The following is an 18143-nucleotide window of genomic DNA, read 5'->3' on the forward strand; positions in this document are numbered from 1 at the left end:
ACATACATCTTGGAATTCTGCTCCTTGACACTTCCTCCTTAAGACAAAAATTAAATAATGACTCTATAAAAACATTATAGGTCTCCTTTTACTGAAAAAAAAAAAGAACAAAATCACAGGACACTTGTTGGGCTCAACTTGTATTTAGCCCACCTTGAATTCCTTCGACACACTTTCAGGTCTGCCTCACAGCAGGAGAGAGATTCTATAAACCAGAGATTTATAACATATGACAACTTAACCCAGATCCTTATGAAACCAGAAGTGAGTCAGCAACATTACAGCTGCTTGAAATTCAGGGCATTTCAGAGTGACAGGGAGAAATCTTCCAAAATTTCACAGAGAATGTTTTACTCTCAGAAAAATTGCTGAGGCTTCTTCACAGGCAAAGCAGGGCCTGCGTTTTTACTTTCCGTGGTTAGGTGGCAAACGATCCAAGGCTCTGCGAGCCGAGATCAGACAGCTGACAACAGGAAGGACCACGCCGTTATCGTCGTTACCATCACCGGGAGGTCTAGTTGCTTCCACACAACCCTTCCCAAAAGTGGCCAACCTTCAATGACTCCCACCCCATTCAAGAAGATAATCTCTGCACCTTAGTGCAAGCTACGAAGCCTGGCTCCGGCCAGGGTTCCTACTTCTCTCCCCTAGACCTATTGTCTCAATGGATCAGGTTCTATGTCTAATTATCATTGAGATGATTCTTGGTAAGTTCATAATGTAAAACAAATAATTATCATACACAGAAATAGAAAAAACAATCTCCATAAATGGAGTATCTACTCAGTGTTAAACATGGGTCTTGAGCTTACATATGTTTTGCTGATTGTCACCAAACCCCTGCAAAGCAGGGGACATCTATCTGAGAGCTCAGGAAGCTGCATTTGGAGAGGATGTGTAATTTTTTACACATTCAAAGATTTTATTTATTTATTTTTAGAGAGGGAAGGGAGGGAGATAGAGGGAGAGAGAGAGAAACATCAATGTGTGGTTGCTAGGGGTTATGGCCTGCAACCCAGGCATGTACCCTGACTGGGAATCAAACCTGGGACACTTTGGTTCCCAGCCCGCACTTGATCCAGTGAGCTACGCCAGCCAGGGCCAGAGGATGTGTAATTTGTATAAGGTAACACTGCTAATATGTGGTAGACATGGAAGTTCAGTATAGATCCGTTTGATGTCCAAGAACATTATCTCCCTGTGCTTCTTTCCCTGATTAACTCATCTGTGACTTTCAAACCAAGCCTACAAGGGTTTCCTCTGATGCCCCCACCCCATGGGCAGAACGGGGGCTCCGCTTGCCTTCAGACAGCAAGTGAGCACTCCCTGACTCATTGTCTTTATTCCAGAGACCTCATTAGCTTGCTTGTCTCTCCCCTCTTGGCCTGTGAGCAACAAGCTGGCACTGTTTCTTCTCTGTAGCCACATCACTCTGCCTGGCCTAGAGGCTCATAAAATGTTTCTCACCCATGGCCTTCAGGAAATGAATGGATGATTTTAAAGGCACTGCTCGATGATTCAGGTGAAGCCCAAGAGGTAGCTATCTCAAGCCTTTGCCAGTCATTGCCATCTGAGGCTGCCCTGTCCTACTCTCATAATTTGCTGCAAACAGTGCATGGAATACCTAAGGGTAGCTTAAAACTTAGAGCTTTGTTTTCTGAGCCCGCCCGCACCCTTCCGAAATCAGTTCACCACCCCGAATAATCTGGACAACAAAAAGGCAGAATTAGCTCCCTCCAAGGTGGTTGAAAAGTGATCGGGACAGGTGGCTGCTGAGGGGCCTGCCGCAGGGAAGGCGTGGTAAGCACTATTAGGGGGCTTCAGTGAATTGCAACTGGGAGAAATGTGGCTGGATTCATCAGGTCGTTGGTTAGGGGGACCTACAAGCAAATTTTACTGGCTGACCTTAACCAGAGAATTGATTTTTCTCTTCTCACAGATCCCATAGCAGGAGTGAAACAGAGAAAGGACTGGAGACCAGCAGGAATGGAGAGAAGAGATGGCAGAACAAAATGGACCTTTCCTTCCTCCTACAAGAAGAATGTGTTCTCTGGAGAGCAGAGCCCTGTGATCGGGGGAGCCCACCAGAATCTACAGGAAACAAAACCCAGGCGTCCCCTTGGTTCTGCACGGCTGGGAATTTGAAGGTCTAGTCATAGAGCAGGTCACAGAATCAGGGTCACCACTGGGGACCCAGATTTCCTGCTTCACGTTCAAGGGTGCTGAATGAGGCAGATGAAATCCCTCTCTATCATTTCGTAGCTCTACTTCTCTCTTTCTCTCCACATTCAGCAAGCAATCACTGTTCCACACAAGGAGTCTACACACTCTCGCTAGTACATATTTTCAGTCATTTACATGACTCACTCTCCTGCTGTCCTCAGAGGACTGGTGGGAGTCGGAGGCAGCGCTGTCTACTGGAGAGCAGAAGCCTTTCCCAAGTATGCCATTTATTACAGAAAGAAAAGCTCCTCCTGGTAGAGATGGTTATCACAGAAGTTGCACAGTCATTTGCAATTAAAATAAAAAGATAACCATGATTTTTTAAAAATGTCACCTCTAGTGCTTTCTGAACTGTGACCATGATTCTGGATAATAATAGCCACGGATGGGTGTTGTCACACTTAACTTATGGGGACTGTGAGCATCAAAGGAGGGGCTGAATCTCCGACCCTGCAGAGCTCCAACAAAGAAAATAATCACCTAGGCAGTGGTGGTGGTTATTATTAGCCACGAGTAATATGATTCCCATTTTCTTTTTAATAAGATTTTATTTATTTATTTTCAGAGATAAGGGAAGGGAAGGAGAAAGAGAGTTAGAGAAACATGTGTGAAATCGATCAGTTTTCTCTTATACACCCTCAACTGGGGACCTGGCCCACACCCCAGACATGTGCCCGGAACAAGAATTGAACCTGCAACCTTTCAGCTCACAAACCAGTGCTGAGTCCACGGAGCCACACCAGCCAGGACCATGATTCCAATTTTCAAGATGAAGAAGCTGAAGCGCAGAGGAATTACATGCTGGCTGAAAGTCACACAGCCGGGACGTAACCAATGGCACCAGGATCTGGTTCCAGGTAGGCTAGGTGGGGAGTCTATCAAGGCTTTTCGACAAAACAGAAATAAATGCAGAATCAGAGGAGCAGACAGGGTTCATGCAGCTGCCTCTTTCCCTTAACTCAGAGGAGAACGCCAATAAATGCTTTCCGATACGCTAGGTACCAGGAGGGTCCAACACGGTTCTATCTGATGAGAAATCAGCGGCGGTTTCCTGGGCTACTTCCACGAAAACCGCCCTGTCATCGGCTCAGAAAAAAAGTTGCTCTTGCTGCCTTTCCTGGGAAGTTGCCGTGACTCCTTGGAACTCAATTGCATTCTGACAACTTATTCATCTTCTAGCTTATTTCCCCTCACTGACCCTGATCTTATTAGAAAAACCTTGGAGAATATCAGTAATAGCACCTTTTCTTTTTCTTTTTCTTTTTTTTTTGACAAGTTACTCCAGAATGGGTTTAATATCTTAAAATTGTCATTGATTGAAACTAGTAATTCTAAATGAGCAGTTTAAAACTAATAACCCTTTTTTCTCTTATTCTTTTCCCCTTTACCTATTTGATACCAAGTGTTCAACAGGCTATAAAAATGTCCCTGAGAGAGGAAGATAGAGAGAAAAAGTGCAGTAGCACAGAGTGCCTCAGGGGCTTTGTGCTGCTCTTCACCGGATCTCCTACCTAGAACAGAGCTCGGTACATAGTAGGTGCTTCATAAATATTTTTAGAAATCAGGGAAAGTTATCCTTAAGTGGAGCTGATGGTTCAGGGAATTAGAGGCTCAGATCTCAAAAGATGGTGGTGGTGGTTTTTCACGGGGGCTTTTGTGAGCAAGGAACGGCCAGGTGCAGGTGGAATGCGTGACTGCTACTCAGTGAGATGTGAGAGGCGATGAAGTTTTGTCTACTTCAAAACTGTATTTCTCCCAGTAACCTCTTACCAACTGATATTCCCAACTTTGACTCTGCTTTCAGGACCTAAAAAAAAAGGCACTGATTTGGATAAGAACTATTAGCCCAGATAAGTTTGTTTTTAATTAGTTAATTGAGGCCCTGGGCTGCTAAAGGACAAAGATATAGGGGTTAGGTGAGGTCCGGTTACAGGAGATAATCAAAAGTGCTTGACCCAATGGGTGGCTTGATTGGGTGCCGTTTGAGCAGATGGAGGGAAACGGAGCATGTCTCGGGGAGGGCCACTCAAACCTCACCCTCCCACTTAACCAGCCCTGCCCCCACTGCCACGTCAGTAACACGGGCTTGCTCTAAGAAAGCCACATTTGCATGGCCCAGGAGAGAAACACAGCATGTAAAGAAAACCATGGGTTTACCCCAGCTGGCATGGCTCAGTTGGTTGGAGAGTCATCCTTACGGGTTCAATTCCCGGTCGGGGCATATACCTAGGTTGTGGGTTTGATCCGTGTGCGTACAGTCCTTGATCTGGTCCAGGCACATGTGGGAGGAAAACAGTTGAGGTCTCTTTCTCATACTGATGTTTCCTCTCTCTCCCTTCCTTTCTCTCGGAAAGTAATGAAACAATGTCCTTGGGTGCAGATTAAAAAAATAATAATAATGGGTTTGGAGTGTGGAAAACCTGAGTTTTTCATTTCATCCCTTTTTAGCTATAGGGCCAGCAACTCATTTTGCGTTTGCTTGGTTTCCTAATCCATGGAGTGGGTCTAGTTGTCTCTCCATCCTGTGTGGCTGGTTATGAGGCATAACCAAGATCACGAAAGTGCCTAATACAGAATCTCAATTGAAGAGGCATTTCGGAAATGAGCTTTCGGCATTATCAGTAATTCTTTTCAAAGAACTATGTATCCTTCCTAATAAAGCAAATTGAAGAAGAGCTAAGGAGGGAGAAAACGGAAACAGGAGTGGGGAGGGAAGGCCTGGAGTATTTATCAAGAAGCTACTCGGTGCCAAACATTTACTCAATGACTCTACATGCAAACGCTCCTGGGAGAGAGTAAAATCTCTAATACAAATGTCGCTTTCTCTAACTTTCCTCTCTTCACTTTTCCATATCCCTTAATTCTTCAGGCTCCCCAAAAGACAGAAACACTGATGAAAAAGGCAAAATGGAAATGGGAGGAAGGAGAAAGTTCTGCATAAAACAAAATTTGCTTAATTGCTTGAGTGTCAAACCATGCCCTTGAACTGGAAACCTGGAGCACGTTCCTGGGGGAGAGGAAGTCCCGCGCTGCAAATCAGAGACTCCTTCAGCCAGAAGGCCCCGTGTCAAAGGGAACCTTGGTGGGCAGCGCTTCTAAAGCATCCATCGGAAACTCCAGAGAAAGTGACTAAAGAGGAAGGTGGATCACCACAAGCAGAGCTTCACAGAGTGAGGCCGCATTGCCTTCTCATCTTGGAATATTCCAGAAGACAAGAGGTCCCATCTCTCCTGTGATTTTTCATCACCTCTTCAGAAATATTCAAATGAGTGGAGACAACTGTCTCACTTGGCATTTGGATCCATCTATTAGCTCCTCCAGCCCTCGAGTGCTTAGTCATTTCTTAGCTCATGTCACTGCCACTTTGTTCTCGCGTTTGACACTGACTCCAGTAACCTTGGAGCTTCTGCCCTCCCAATTCCCTGAAAACCCTGAGCAGCCTGCTTCCATGAATGCCCCTTTGAATGTCCTTTCTCTCTTTTTTTTTCCTTTTGACAAGGAAAAGAGCTATCAGGTTTCTTGAACATTCTTGAATAGCTAATTCCTGGGGTCCTTGTCCTCACTTTTCCCCCTCTGTACCTCACTGGCATTTGCTTCAAGATCTGCTGCTTTTCAAACAGCGACCTGGCACTGAGCTGAGGTTTCCAAATGTTAACTCCCTGGCACCGGTCCTGCAGGTGCTGAAAGAATCCTTCCCTGATTTTCATTTCCATGCCTATCAGGGTCAGCTCCGCTTTTTGCCTGTGTGCCTGCAAGGTGGTTTGGAGGCCGTGGCCCAGAGAACAGAGCAAGAAGTCCTCCTCTTCCCTTCAGGCCATCTCTAGCCATTCTTGCCTGGGCACTTAGAAACGCACAGCCTCCCTGACTCTTACATAAACCCTGTGGGCAGAGTCAGAGGGTGGACTCTTACCTACATACCAGCTTTTCCAACTTCCTTCGGGGAGGTCCACTCAGCTCTAGCACCTGGCCTGAGCTATTCTCATGACCTTGCTCCTAGGAGAGCTTATCCAAAGCATCAGTGACTGAAGAGATGGAAGAAATGTTTCCATCCAGGCACCACTATCAATGTGATTATTTTAGCAGACCACCAGGGGGCTATCTTCGAGGTCTTCTCTGGAGTGAAGGAGTGGTCTCACCTGCCTGACATCCATTGGTTCCCACATTCTCTGTCTGATTTTTATAAACTGAATGCAAATGGGGCAAGAGGAAGGCAAAGGGAGAAAGATATGAGAGAAAGAGAGAATTGATTCACTCATTCATTCATTCCTTCCAAAAGCTTTCCTTGAGCACTGCTGTGGGGATCTGAGAAAGGTGTTGGGGATTCAAAGACAAAAATGGCACAGTCTTTGACCTCCATAAATGCATGCATCTAAAGAAAGAGAAATTATTCCAATAGTGTAGAAGCAGAGTCTATTACTTAAGAAAAATATTTAACCAATGCTGAGGGAAGATTAGAGAAGTTTAACAAAAGCTTCTTAGAAGAACCAGTGTCTGAGTTAAATCGTGATGCAAATGACAAAAGTTTTATGAAGGTCCTGCTGTGTGTCAGAGTGACAAATGCAACATAAATGTGAACAAAATAGACTCTGTCCCTGATATCATAGAGCTTCAATTCCAGCTCAGAACCTAGAGAAGTATGGTGGTTAAGGGACAGAAGTAGGAGTTTAGAGTCTAGTCATAAGGACAAATATTATAAACAATTATTGAGTGTTCTCATGTGGCAGATACCATGCTAAATGCATCATATTTAATCTTTAGAAAGACATTTTGTAGCAGGTACTGTTATTTCCATTTTAATGGTGATATAACTAAAACGTAGAGAATGTAAGTAACCTGCTTACCATCACAGCACTTATAAGTACTGGATCTAGAATTTTATCTCAAGTGTGTCTTCCCCCAAAGCATGGGTTCAAGTAAAAAGACCAGGTTGTATCTGATGGAGGAGAGGAGGGCACTCCATGCAGAGGGAATAACTTTTACAACATTTCAGAGATACGATAGAGCAGGCTATATCCCGAAGATGAATTCAGAGTAGAGCCGTAGGACAGGATAGCAACAAGGCTGAGAGCACAGTGAAAAATAATGTTTGGGGCAAGGGTAGGGACCATTCTTAGGGGAACTCATAGTCAAGGCTAACAACCTTCCTTTAGTTCCAGAGAGCCATGTGAAATCATTCTTGGGCTCTAAGTGAGAGCTGGAAGGACAAAATGAGGGCTAGGAAGCAATGTTTTGACCATTAAAGATATAGTAGAATTCATTGTAGTTGGAATAATGAGAATGAAAATGGATCAATGTGAGAGTTTCAAAAGAAGTAACATAAACAAGACTTGGTAATCTTAGATTTGGTGAACTAGATATGGTGATAAAAAGGAAGGAAGATTTAAAATAATTCCAAAGTTCTTGGCTAGGGCAGTTTGAGTTGATGACAATCTCTGAAGAGTGATTTTAGGGAGTAAGTAGGATTTTAGGAAGTTAGATTATGTGTTCAGTTTTGGACATACTGTTTTTAAATTTTCAGGGGAAACTCAAGGGACAATGCCCAGAAGTTAGGTCTATGAGTCTGAAGCATGAGAGAGTGATTGGGGCTGGAGAAATTGACTTAGAATTCATCTTCCATGGTTTTGGGAAAAGCAATGTTATTGTAGTTAAAGATACTTCTCAAGGAGAGCATGCATAGACAAGAGGTGGTTACAGCAAACAATAAGAAAGAGATAATGAAAGGAAAAGAAACTAATGAAAGAGACTATGCAGATGCAGCTACAGTATAAAGAAAAATGTAAGAAGTTAATGCACTGAGTATATTTTTCTATTTCCATAGCATGTTAGAATTGGAAGCTATCTTCCCCCTTCACTTTAGTGATGTGAATGAATAGTGGTGCATGGAGAGGTAAATTGGCATTGAGGTGCATTGGCAAAGTGTTAGGTTGGCCAAAAGGTTCATTCAGTTTTTCTGTATGATGGTTCTGGTAGCACTTAGTTGTCTTTAATTTCATTTGACACAAATTTGTCAGCTGTCATAGCAGCATGCATTTGGAAAAAGTTATCAAAACTGGTAAAAATGCAACTGAAACACAAAAAGAGATTTGTGCAGTGTTATAGAGAAGGTGCTGTGACTGACCGAATGTGTCAAAAGTGGTTTGCAAAGCTGCATACTGGAGATTTCTCCCTGGACAATGCTCCACAGTCAAGTAGACCAGCTGAAGTTGATAGCGATCAAATTGAGACATTGAGAATAATCAGTGTTATACCACGTGGAATAGCTGACGTACTCAAACTATCCAAATCAATAAAGTTATTGGTGAAAATGAAAAAAAAAATATGTCTTTTATTTTATGGCAAAAACTAAACAGACTTTTTGGTCAACCCAATACTTACAACTAGCCCACATTAAAGTCAGAGCTAGAACTCAGAACTTCTCAATCCAACCTAGGTCAGAGTTTTTGTGAGGCTATTGTGTGTGCTTGTTCATTTGTTTTTGTTTCCTTTAGGTTTACTGTCTACAATAGTGTATGGGAACTAAAAATATATGTATAATTTAAAAAATGTATCTTCTGACCCCAGATTTCATCAGAGCTTTCCATTTTTTTGAAAGACGTTTTAATTGCCCATTTGAGCCACTAAAAAGGGAAGGAAGTATTCTCAAGGTTTGTCAAGTTCTTTTACACAGAAAAGCCCAGAAAATGCCATACCCCTTGAACAAAATGGGCTTTATTTTTCTATTTTATACTGAAGAAAATGGGGCCAGGAGGCACAAAGAAGTGAAATTCCTAGTGTCACGCAGGTAGGGTAAACAGTTATTTCATTGTCAGGTTGTCTTCATTATTTCTCACTTTGTCAACCTGGGGTTTTATTGCCGACTCAGTATGCATACTACTCACGAGGGACAGTTTTAGGGGAGTGATCATTAATAAAAAGGGCAGTAGGTATTGATTTAAAATATCTGTTCTCTGTATTGGGGAACTGAGATGAATTCAAAGTTGAGCCATAGCTTTGGGGAAAGTAGCGCTATCTCTCAAGGAATTCCAATAATTGAGAGCTAGCTCCAGAGTTATTAAAGAAGTCAGCGCGTTCTACTCTCAAAGCAAGTCTATCACTGTGCAGGGGACTGAGCCTCTTGTGTTGGAAATGAGTTAATCTAGTCAAAATATGACATGCTATTTTTATTCTTTACCCAGATTAGCCAAAGTCTAAGAATGCATTTCAAAGTACTGCTGATGGAAGCTCCACCTGAAACCTGTTCTCCCAGATAAGTATCTCCCTCCCATTCATCGTTTCAAGAAAAGAAATCTCACCGAGCAGCAACACTCTCATCTGCTTTGGTTTCAGCTAGAGATAAATTGTTCTGGCTGCAAACTAATTAATATCAGTCACCTGGAAAGCAGAAATTGGGAGACAACAGGCCTCTCTTTCTTGATAAATAGATTTCTGGGTAAGAAATGCACATGATGTGGCAATTCATTTGGCCAAAGGAATAGCAAAAATGAGCCTTTTTGGACATATATTTGGAACGCGTGAGCAAATCTCCCCCCCAACCTAATCCACTGCAGCTCAGGTAAGACTTTTGTCCTAAGAATCAAGCTTCCCTAAGTCCTTAGGATCTGCAGAAATTCTCTTCCTCCAGAGAAGTTCCCCTAAAACTATAACCAGATTGTTCAAGTAATGGTCAGCTTCTGCGTAAGACAGCTCTATGACCCAGTCATCAGCGGCCCCCTTGCCTGGCCCAGGTTCCTAATTGGGTAAAGAACCAAAAGAGTTGTTCTGGGTGATGTGCAATCCAAGGAATCCCAAATCAACACCATGTAGCTAGGAAAGAAAAACAAAAGATGTTTAGAAGCAAAAAGCAGTAGAGAGCTTCCCCCAGCCTAGCCTGTTGAGAGAGAAACTGTCAGGCTTTCAGGACAGACAGCCCGTGTTTGCATGGACCAGGTGGAGTGAGCTTGTGAAAACTACTCATGAATGAAGAAATCACATTTCTGCCATAGTAAAACTGTGTGTCAGGGGGTGGCGCTTTTAATGAGCCATGAGGGGAGCAATGCCACCACATGAGTATTCTTACACCCGGTTTCTCAGAGAAGGCTTGAGGAATCACCTTCCCAACTCATGAATCTTAACTTCCCACTTGCATGTGATCTTGAGAAGAATGATATTCTAGAAACAATTCAGAGCCAGGGCCTTTGGGGCTTAGTTTAGCCAAAAATAAAAATTCTGTCAATTTGCATCCATCCATCCATCCAGTCAGTCAGCCAACACCCTCGCACACTCAAAGGGCAAAACAAAGGTAAATTAATAAATCAGAATACATTATCATTTTTATGATAGGTGAATGTGCAGAAGACACAAAAATGAAGATGTCAGTTCTACAGATCTGGGGCAGAAAGTGAGGAGAGGTAGATCAGGAGAGTTTTTCTAGAGAAAACAACACTCGAATTAAGTCAGTGGAAAATGGCAGACATTAGGGAAATCTTGAATACTCCCAATTCCAAAAGAGATCTGGGGAAAATGAGAGTTTTACCATTTTAGCTTCTCCCACTGCCCAGTTCTACATATCAAGGATAAGTTCAGACAACAAAGATCCCCCAGAGCCATCTCTGTCCATTGTCCTTTCTAAATAGAGGATTTGTTCCCACAGATCTTGGAATATTTTTTAGTTATACGTTCATCACATTGTATGCATACGCTACCTTGCAAATTGCTTGAGGACAGGGTCTCCCATTAATTCATTTTTGCCACTTTGCAACTAAAACAGTGTCTGTGACACAGAAGATATTTTTCTAAAGTTTGCCTAAGACTATGAGGTCTGTCCAGATAAAGCCCAGCCATTATTAATATAACAAGAATGGTTTGCACAACATTGATGTAACCTGGCAGCCAAGGGCAATGGACTAGAATGCCCGCACACGAACAATGACGACTTCACTGTACTAGTCAGTGAGGGCAGTAGATACCATTGAGTGAGCATGTGTACTGTGTAGCTGTCACATTCATAATGAGTGAGTGAGTAGAGCAATGAATCTGCATCAGATTTTCCATTAAGCCTGAACATTCCTTCATGGAAACTATTTAGTTAATTCAGAAGTTCTCAGCTATGGTAGGCAAGTGGTGATTGGCTGCTTCATCACAACAACACACCCATTCATGCACCATGTCTCATGGAGTTTTTTGGTGAAACATCAAATTGCCCAAGTGATTCAGCCTCCCCACAGCCCAAATTTGGCACCCTGCAATGTGTGGCTTTTCCCAAAACCAAAAGCACCTTTGAAAGGGAAACAATTTCAGACCATCAGTGAGATTCAGAAAATTATGATGGTTATTGGGAGAACTGTGTGAGGTCCCAAGATGCCTACTTTGAAGGGGACTGAAGTGTCATTGTCCTATGTACAATGTTTCTTGCATCTCATCTCTTCTTTAATAAATGTCTCTAGTGTTCATATTGCATGGCTGGGTACCTCCTGGACAGACTATATACATATATACATGTATGTATATATGCCTCCAAATTGGATTAGGAGTTTCTTTAAAGATAGAAACTGCATAATTTTTCCCTTCTAGGTCTAGCATGTTTAAAGAATGTATAAATGAGTAAGAAAGAAAGTTCTTAGGGTATGAGAATATAAGTGAGTATTCCATCTTGTAGGAGCCGACTCAAACTTCAGTAAGATAGTGAAGCTGATGACACATTCACTCAATGTCCTTCATTCACCCTATGTCCTTCTTCTGTCACCCAGTGTCATTGTCCTTCCTGCCTTCCTCCAGGCAGTGAGGACACGTGTCTCCAGATTTCTCTTACTTCTGCCCTAACACCACCAGCTTACCTCTTGAAATCACCTGAGCACCAGTGGGTCAGAGCTGGTAGTGGCTATAGTTTATTATCTTTCTCTGGGGTATTTTCAGCTTAACTATAAATACACAGAAGTCACCATGGGAGAGACGTTTTGGAGAAAGGACTCTGCCTTGGACCTCTCAGCTCATAGTAATCTGTGACACGATTGAGTCTGCCTCCCTTTCTGGCCCCACCCGACTTCTCCATCAATGTCCATGTTGTCCTTATGGGCTCAGTTTGTTCTCCATGAGATTGTCCTTGTGCCTGTGTAGCTGGTTTGTGTTCTGGCTGTGTACGGTGCCTGGCCACTTGTGGTGACATGGAAACAACAATGCTGGCCTACGTTCTAACTCAGACACTATCAGTGTATGACCTGAAGCCCTAGGTGACCCTGAGAACCCCTGTTGGTGTCCTCAAGTCTCTCAGCCTGACACTAATTCTACAGTTCTTTGAGTTTTATTTATCCTCTCTCAAATAGCATTCATGAAGATGACAGATATGGTTTTTCACTTTATTTTATTCTTAGGTTTCCCCTGGGAGGGGACGGGGGACATGAGAGGAATATAGGAATTTCTTCCATCTTGTATAACTTGTTGCTCGTGATGGTTCACTAAGTTGCCAAGAGGTGCACAGCCCATCCCAGCCTCCCAGACAATCCATCCGATCCTAGCTCTTGGCCCCATCTCTGTAGAGGGTTGGAAAATTCATAGCAACAGAAAGTTGTGGATACAGAGTGCCATGTATAGTTGTTGGGTGATACAAGAGAGAGGGGGAAGAAGAAGGGACATAGCGGACTGGGAAGAAGTGTCTCCCGCCATCCAGATGGGCTTCCGAGCCGCCTCCTCCTCGAGCACGAGCATCCCCTGACTGGGTGCAGTGCTCCAAACACGGGGAGCCCACCGCCTCAAGGAGAGCCATGCCCTCCACACAGGTTCACACGCTGAGTTCCAGCCGGATTTTCTGAGTGAAATACTGCGTTTCCTCTATTCAGCTCAACCTCCTTTCAACAATCCCTTTCTTCCTTGGCCAGTGAAATGAATCAAAGAGACGATTTTCTGGGCAAATTGGTAGGAAAACCCCGATGCGGAGTGTTCCCCGTCTGATTGCAGCCTGACTTCCACTCACGGAATCTCGCACGAAGCAGTGGTTCAGGGGATTCAAAGGAGAGCTCAGCAAAAGAAGAAGAAGAAAAAGCTCACAAAGTTTTTCAAAGTGCCTACTGCAGAGTTATCGAGCCACAGATCTAAATGTCAGCGCCGTGGGCCTGATTTGCACATTTCAAACCGATTTGGTAATTTTTTTTTCATTTTTATCTGCACGCATGAAGTGCTTTGGAATACTGAAACAATTTAGAATCATATTTAGTTTGCAACAGTTCAATTAACTTAAGTGCTGAAACATGCTCCCCAGCTGGTAACTAGTTTAATCGGTTACTATTACAAGAAATAATTTCTTCAGTGCTGGGACTCCCCAATGTCCTCTCTGGAGAGGGCACAGCCATTCTCTGGTCTGCAGGAATGAGAAGGTTAGAAGTCTGGCAAAAAAATCTCTGATTTCACAAAGAAGAAAAATAAAAGAATTCACTCTTTTATAAGAGAAAAATAACTTGCTAGGCATGGGTTTCCATTTTATGCTGTGATTTTATGGCCTACTGTTCCCTTGGAATATCTTTATAACCACTCAATAAGCAGGATGAGGGCGGGTCAAAAGTCGAACACTTTTAAAGATATTGGGTAAATGCACTTAACCATGAGCTAAAGTGATAAATCGGAAAGCAAAATGCATGTCAGGATCGCTGCAAAGAATGATTAGCTGGGGCAGTTTAAGCAGCTGCTAAGGCAACTTACAAACACCTGGAAAGGAATTCCTTCTGGCTTACACCAAGGCTGAATTGTTCTAATTGCATTTGCATTAAAAGGCACCACTGGCAAATTGCAAGGATACATACAGTAAGAAAACATTATGTAAATTTGTAAGAGACACAAAATAATATTGCATCTTACTTTTGGTTGTATGGCTATGTAGCAAAAAAAGAAAAACAAATGGATGGGAATAACACATGCCAGCCACCAAAGACCAGTCGTGACTGGGGAAGGGAGAAAAAGGAGACGGCTATGTATATATTTGTTGTAGGGGGGATCGCAGGCATGCAGGGTAAATGGTAAGCTCTCATAAATCTAGGAAGCGTGTCTATGGGGTTCTATTCTATTATTTTATGCACTCCCGTGTTTGTTTTAAATGTTTTCTGATTACAGTTTGTAAACATATTGAAAGCAGTCTGTGACAATGCCCGTTTTGCAGACATTGTTAAACCTGTTATTTCTGGGGCACTTTTCTCTCACTGTGTGGCCCACAAGCCCTAGGCTATTTATTTCAGGTTCATAGAATTCCAAAGACCAAAGTCCATGACCAACTTCACCTGTTTCCCACTTCATAATGTTAACTGACCTCGTTCAGCTGGCCCCCTGGAGTGGGAGTGGAGTCCAGATATTTCCCTGTCAGGAACCGCGCCCTCTTTTTTCTACTGATGCCAGATTCCACGAGGAGAGCACCCCAACAGGCCAGCCATGCACTGGAGCTGTTAGTGTCTAGCGCTGTTTCTCAGGTGCATCTGCCAGCCTTTCTGCAGCCAGGCCTCAGGATGACCGCAGACACGGAGCGCTAGACACTCACTCCTAGGCCCCCTTTCTGGGTTTGAATCAGCTCCTCCGAGCAAACGCCAGGTTGATGAGAGCCCATTGCTGTCTAGCTGACACAGAAACACACACACACACACACTCCCAGCTGCTCTATAAGGTCCCTTCTCTGCTTCACGTCTCAGCTGCTCTCATTGTACAATCACCTCTTTTGTTTTTATAATCCCGTAAGGTGAGTGGGCATGACGAGCAAATAAGAAACTTTGGAAAATCTTTGCCCAAACCTTGCTTTTGTACCTGAAGTTCAAATGTGTTTGGTTAACCTTCTATTTATCCCTTCCCTTTCCTACAGCTGACCTTTCCAGAGTTAGTCCTTGCCACAGCGTGCCATGGCAGAAGGTGCCTCCATGAGACCCTGGCACCACGTGACAAAGAGACTCTTGAGAGCATTTTATGAATGTTCCATTCATCGGGTACAGGCACTGGCACTCCCTTTGTGTGCCACTATACCTGTCATTAAAATGGAAAACGTCAGCCCCAACATCCAGGTCCTGCCACCCTCAGATGCCGACTCCAATCATTGGGTGGTGAACTCCGATTTTGGCTTTTCCTCCTCCTGTTTTCCTGTTGGACCCTCTGAAATGCAATTCAGATTGTAGACCTTAGGACAGGCAGCTCGTGGAACAGGTACCAGAATGTTTATTTTGTGTAGCCAGGTAATTGGAGGAAAATTAAGGTTCTTGATTAGGCCATGCATTGCACTTGATCATGAAGTTACCTGACACGAAAGGAACACGGCCATACCACAGACTGTGTGACCAGCTTACTAACTCCCCCTTCTCTGAGAAGCAGAGCAATTAATCATTATTCTGTGAGAGCGCACACATATTCCTGCCATCGAATAGCGAAACACTTACAGAGGGCACTACCTCCAAGCACTACGGAACATTAGTCATTCGATTGAAGTGTATCGCCATCAAGCTGAAACCCCGCTAAATGGTTAAACGAGAATAAGCACAGCCTTATTTTCTTTCAAGTCTTTCAGGCGCACTGAGAAGCTCCAGGTGGAGAAAAATAGACCTGGTTGGAAACAAAATGAGAAAGCCATGCTATGAATGAGGACAGGACTTGGTTTCCAGCAATGCCGAATTCAGACCAAGGGAAGTGCCCGTGAACCCCCTGAAATGACTTCCTGAAGGGGATTGTGCAGCAACTGTAGGACAAAAGCCACTTTTTTCATCAATTAGTATTGTTAAAGAGAAGCTTGACTGTGGCTCCTAACAGCAGCAAAAATAAATTCCCTCCAATTAAGTAGTCTAATAAGCTATTTAGGATTTTACCACTTAACATTCTTTCCTTCCCATTTAATTTCGGTTTTCACTTGGATGTCATCTTGTTGAAAATCCATCACGGAAAACTATGTGGAAAAAAAAAAGATAATGTTGCTAAGTGCCCCTGATGTTCCAAAACGAGCAGAAGCACAATATTTTTTCTAAATCACCCCAGGGCTTTTCCTAATAATTCAGCTTCTTCCTACTAGAAATTAATATATGAAAATGGTCAATATGCAAATTCAAATATCACACTAGCTACTTGCCTTCTGTAAGTGCTATATGCATAAATTTGAAACAATGCAATATTTTAAGGTTCTTGATTATAATAATGCCTTGGTGTGCATATGTGCATGCATAATTATGCTCATTTAATTTAATCATGAAAATATTATAGTATCATTTGGTTTTCTCCTCTAAAAGTTCCCTCGCTTTTTTCCAATTAATTAATTCCACTTTGCCCCTTCTCTAAGTCAGTTGATGTTCAGTAATAGTTTTTGAGCTAAAAGGGATAAGGTGACATTTCTACGGACTAAGAACAAAAAAGAGGCACAGGGGAAGGTGATGGCCTCTTGTCCTACATCCCCGTCATGGAAAATGTTAGGCTTTTCAGTAGAACCTTGTCCTAGAAATGCCTGTACTTTCTGATCATTTCCGCCTGCCAGTTCCCAGAGCCCCTGAGAATGTGCCCGGGGCAGTCACCTGATTACGACAGGAGCCCTGGAAACCAGCTCATGTGACCCACACATTCCACATGCTCAAGTGGAGTGGAGCTTGAGGGACCTTGCAGAAGGACTGGAATCCCACGGACTATATTTAGGTGAGCAAGAAGGTGGAGGACATTGAACTTAACTAAGCACTAGCAGAACCCATAATGCCGCCGTGAGAACGAAACGGGCCATCCCGGGTGAAAGGCTAGAAACTTGACACTACGGTCATTGCTTCTTATCTACCCCCACCAAGGAAACCCCACTGTCTTTCTCCAAGCTGTTCCTCTTCACCAGCATGTTAACAGAGACCAATGAAAAGAAACAGGCTGCTTTGTGCCCATCGATAGAATCCATAGAGCATCTTTCCCCCCAAGGGATTAATTCAGCTTTTGATTAAATCTTTCTGAGATTTAAATCACAATGTTACAAACCTCCAAGGAACTCCTCTATAAGTTGTGACCTTCTTTATTACTCCCTGCTGTTTAATAAAGTACGGAGATTGATTTATAATGGTGTATAAGGTGTTTGGAAACAAGAGACAGCAACAAGAATTGTAAAATATAAGATTAATGTAAAGTTAAATATCACAAATACTATGCTTTGGTTCAAATATTCTGCAATTATTACTGAGTTATGCGTGGCTGCTAACACTAGTGTCAAATGAGTATACTAATGTTGTTAGGGCTGTAAATTCCATCCAATGATTAGCTAAAGAATGCTATAGGGAATAGAAAATTGGCTACACTGGAAAAGAATTTTGAACCGATATCATATTGAACAGGTTGGACAGACTTAGTTTGGAGGACTTTTGAATAGAAACAAAGTCCTTTTAAATAAACGCATCCTACCCAGTGCTCATTTATTTTTGTCAGCCTAATTTTGGCTTAAATAATTATTTTGCCACCGGTATCATCAAGGATGGAAGTGATTTAATGTTTGAAGAACATCAAATGAATCTTTTATCTAATCGGGATGTCCCTGGACCAGAGCAGCAGCTGCTGATGCTACATCTTAAAAATCCCTCTTTACTCTCAAAAGGCTTTTAAAGCTCAAAAGTTAACCCTTTAAAAAGAAAAAGACTTGCATTATCCTGACATCCTTGCTGGCTCCAGCCAAAAGATTAAAAATACCCCACACAATTTAAGGGTCAGTGGAGACAAGCCCAGACCTGAGGCTTATCCGCTGAACCCCAGAGTGCTTAGTACCATGGTTTTAGGTGAATGCATTATTTAGGTAAGATAATGGCATTTTTAAAATTTTCTATTTTAATAAAATAGATGGAAAATATTAAATGGTATAAAACAGAAATGAGCCCTGGCTGGGGAAGCTCAGTGCATTGAGCATGGGCTGTAAACTAAAGGGTCACAAATTCGATTCCCAGTCAGGGCACATGCCTGGGTTGCCGGCCAGGTCCCCAGGAGGG

The sequence above is a fragment of the Phyllostomus hastatus genome, unplaced genomic scaffold (assembly GCF_019186645.2).
Source record: "Phyllostomus hastatus isolate PE091 unplaced genomic scaffold, TTU_PhHast_1.1 phas_contig_196, whole genome shotgun sequence".
NCBI classification, from domain to species: domain Eukaryota; kingdom Metazoa; phylum Chordata; class Mammalia; order Chiroptera; family Phyllostomidae; genus Phyllostomus; species Phyllostomus hastatus.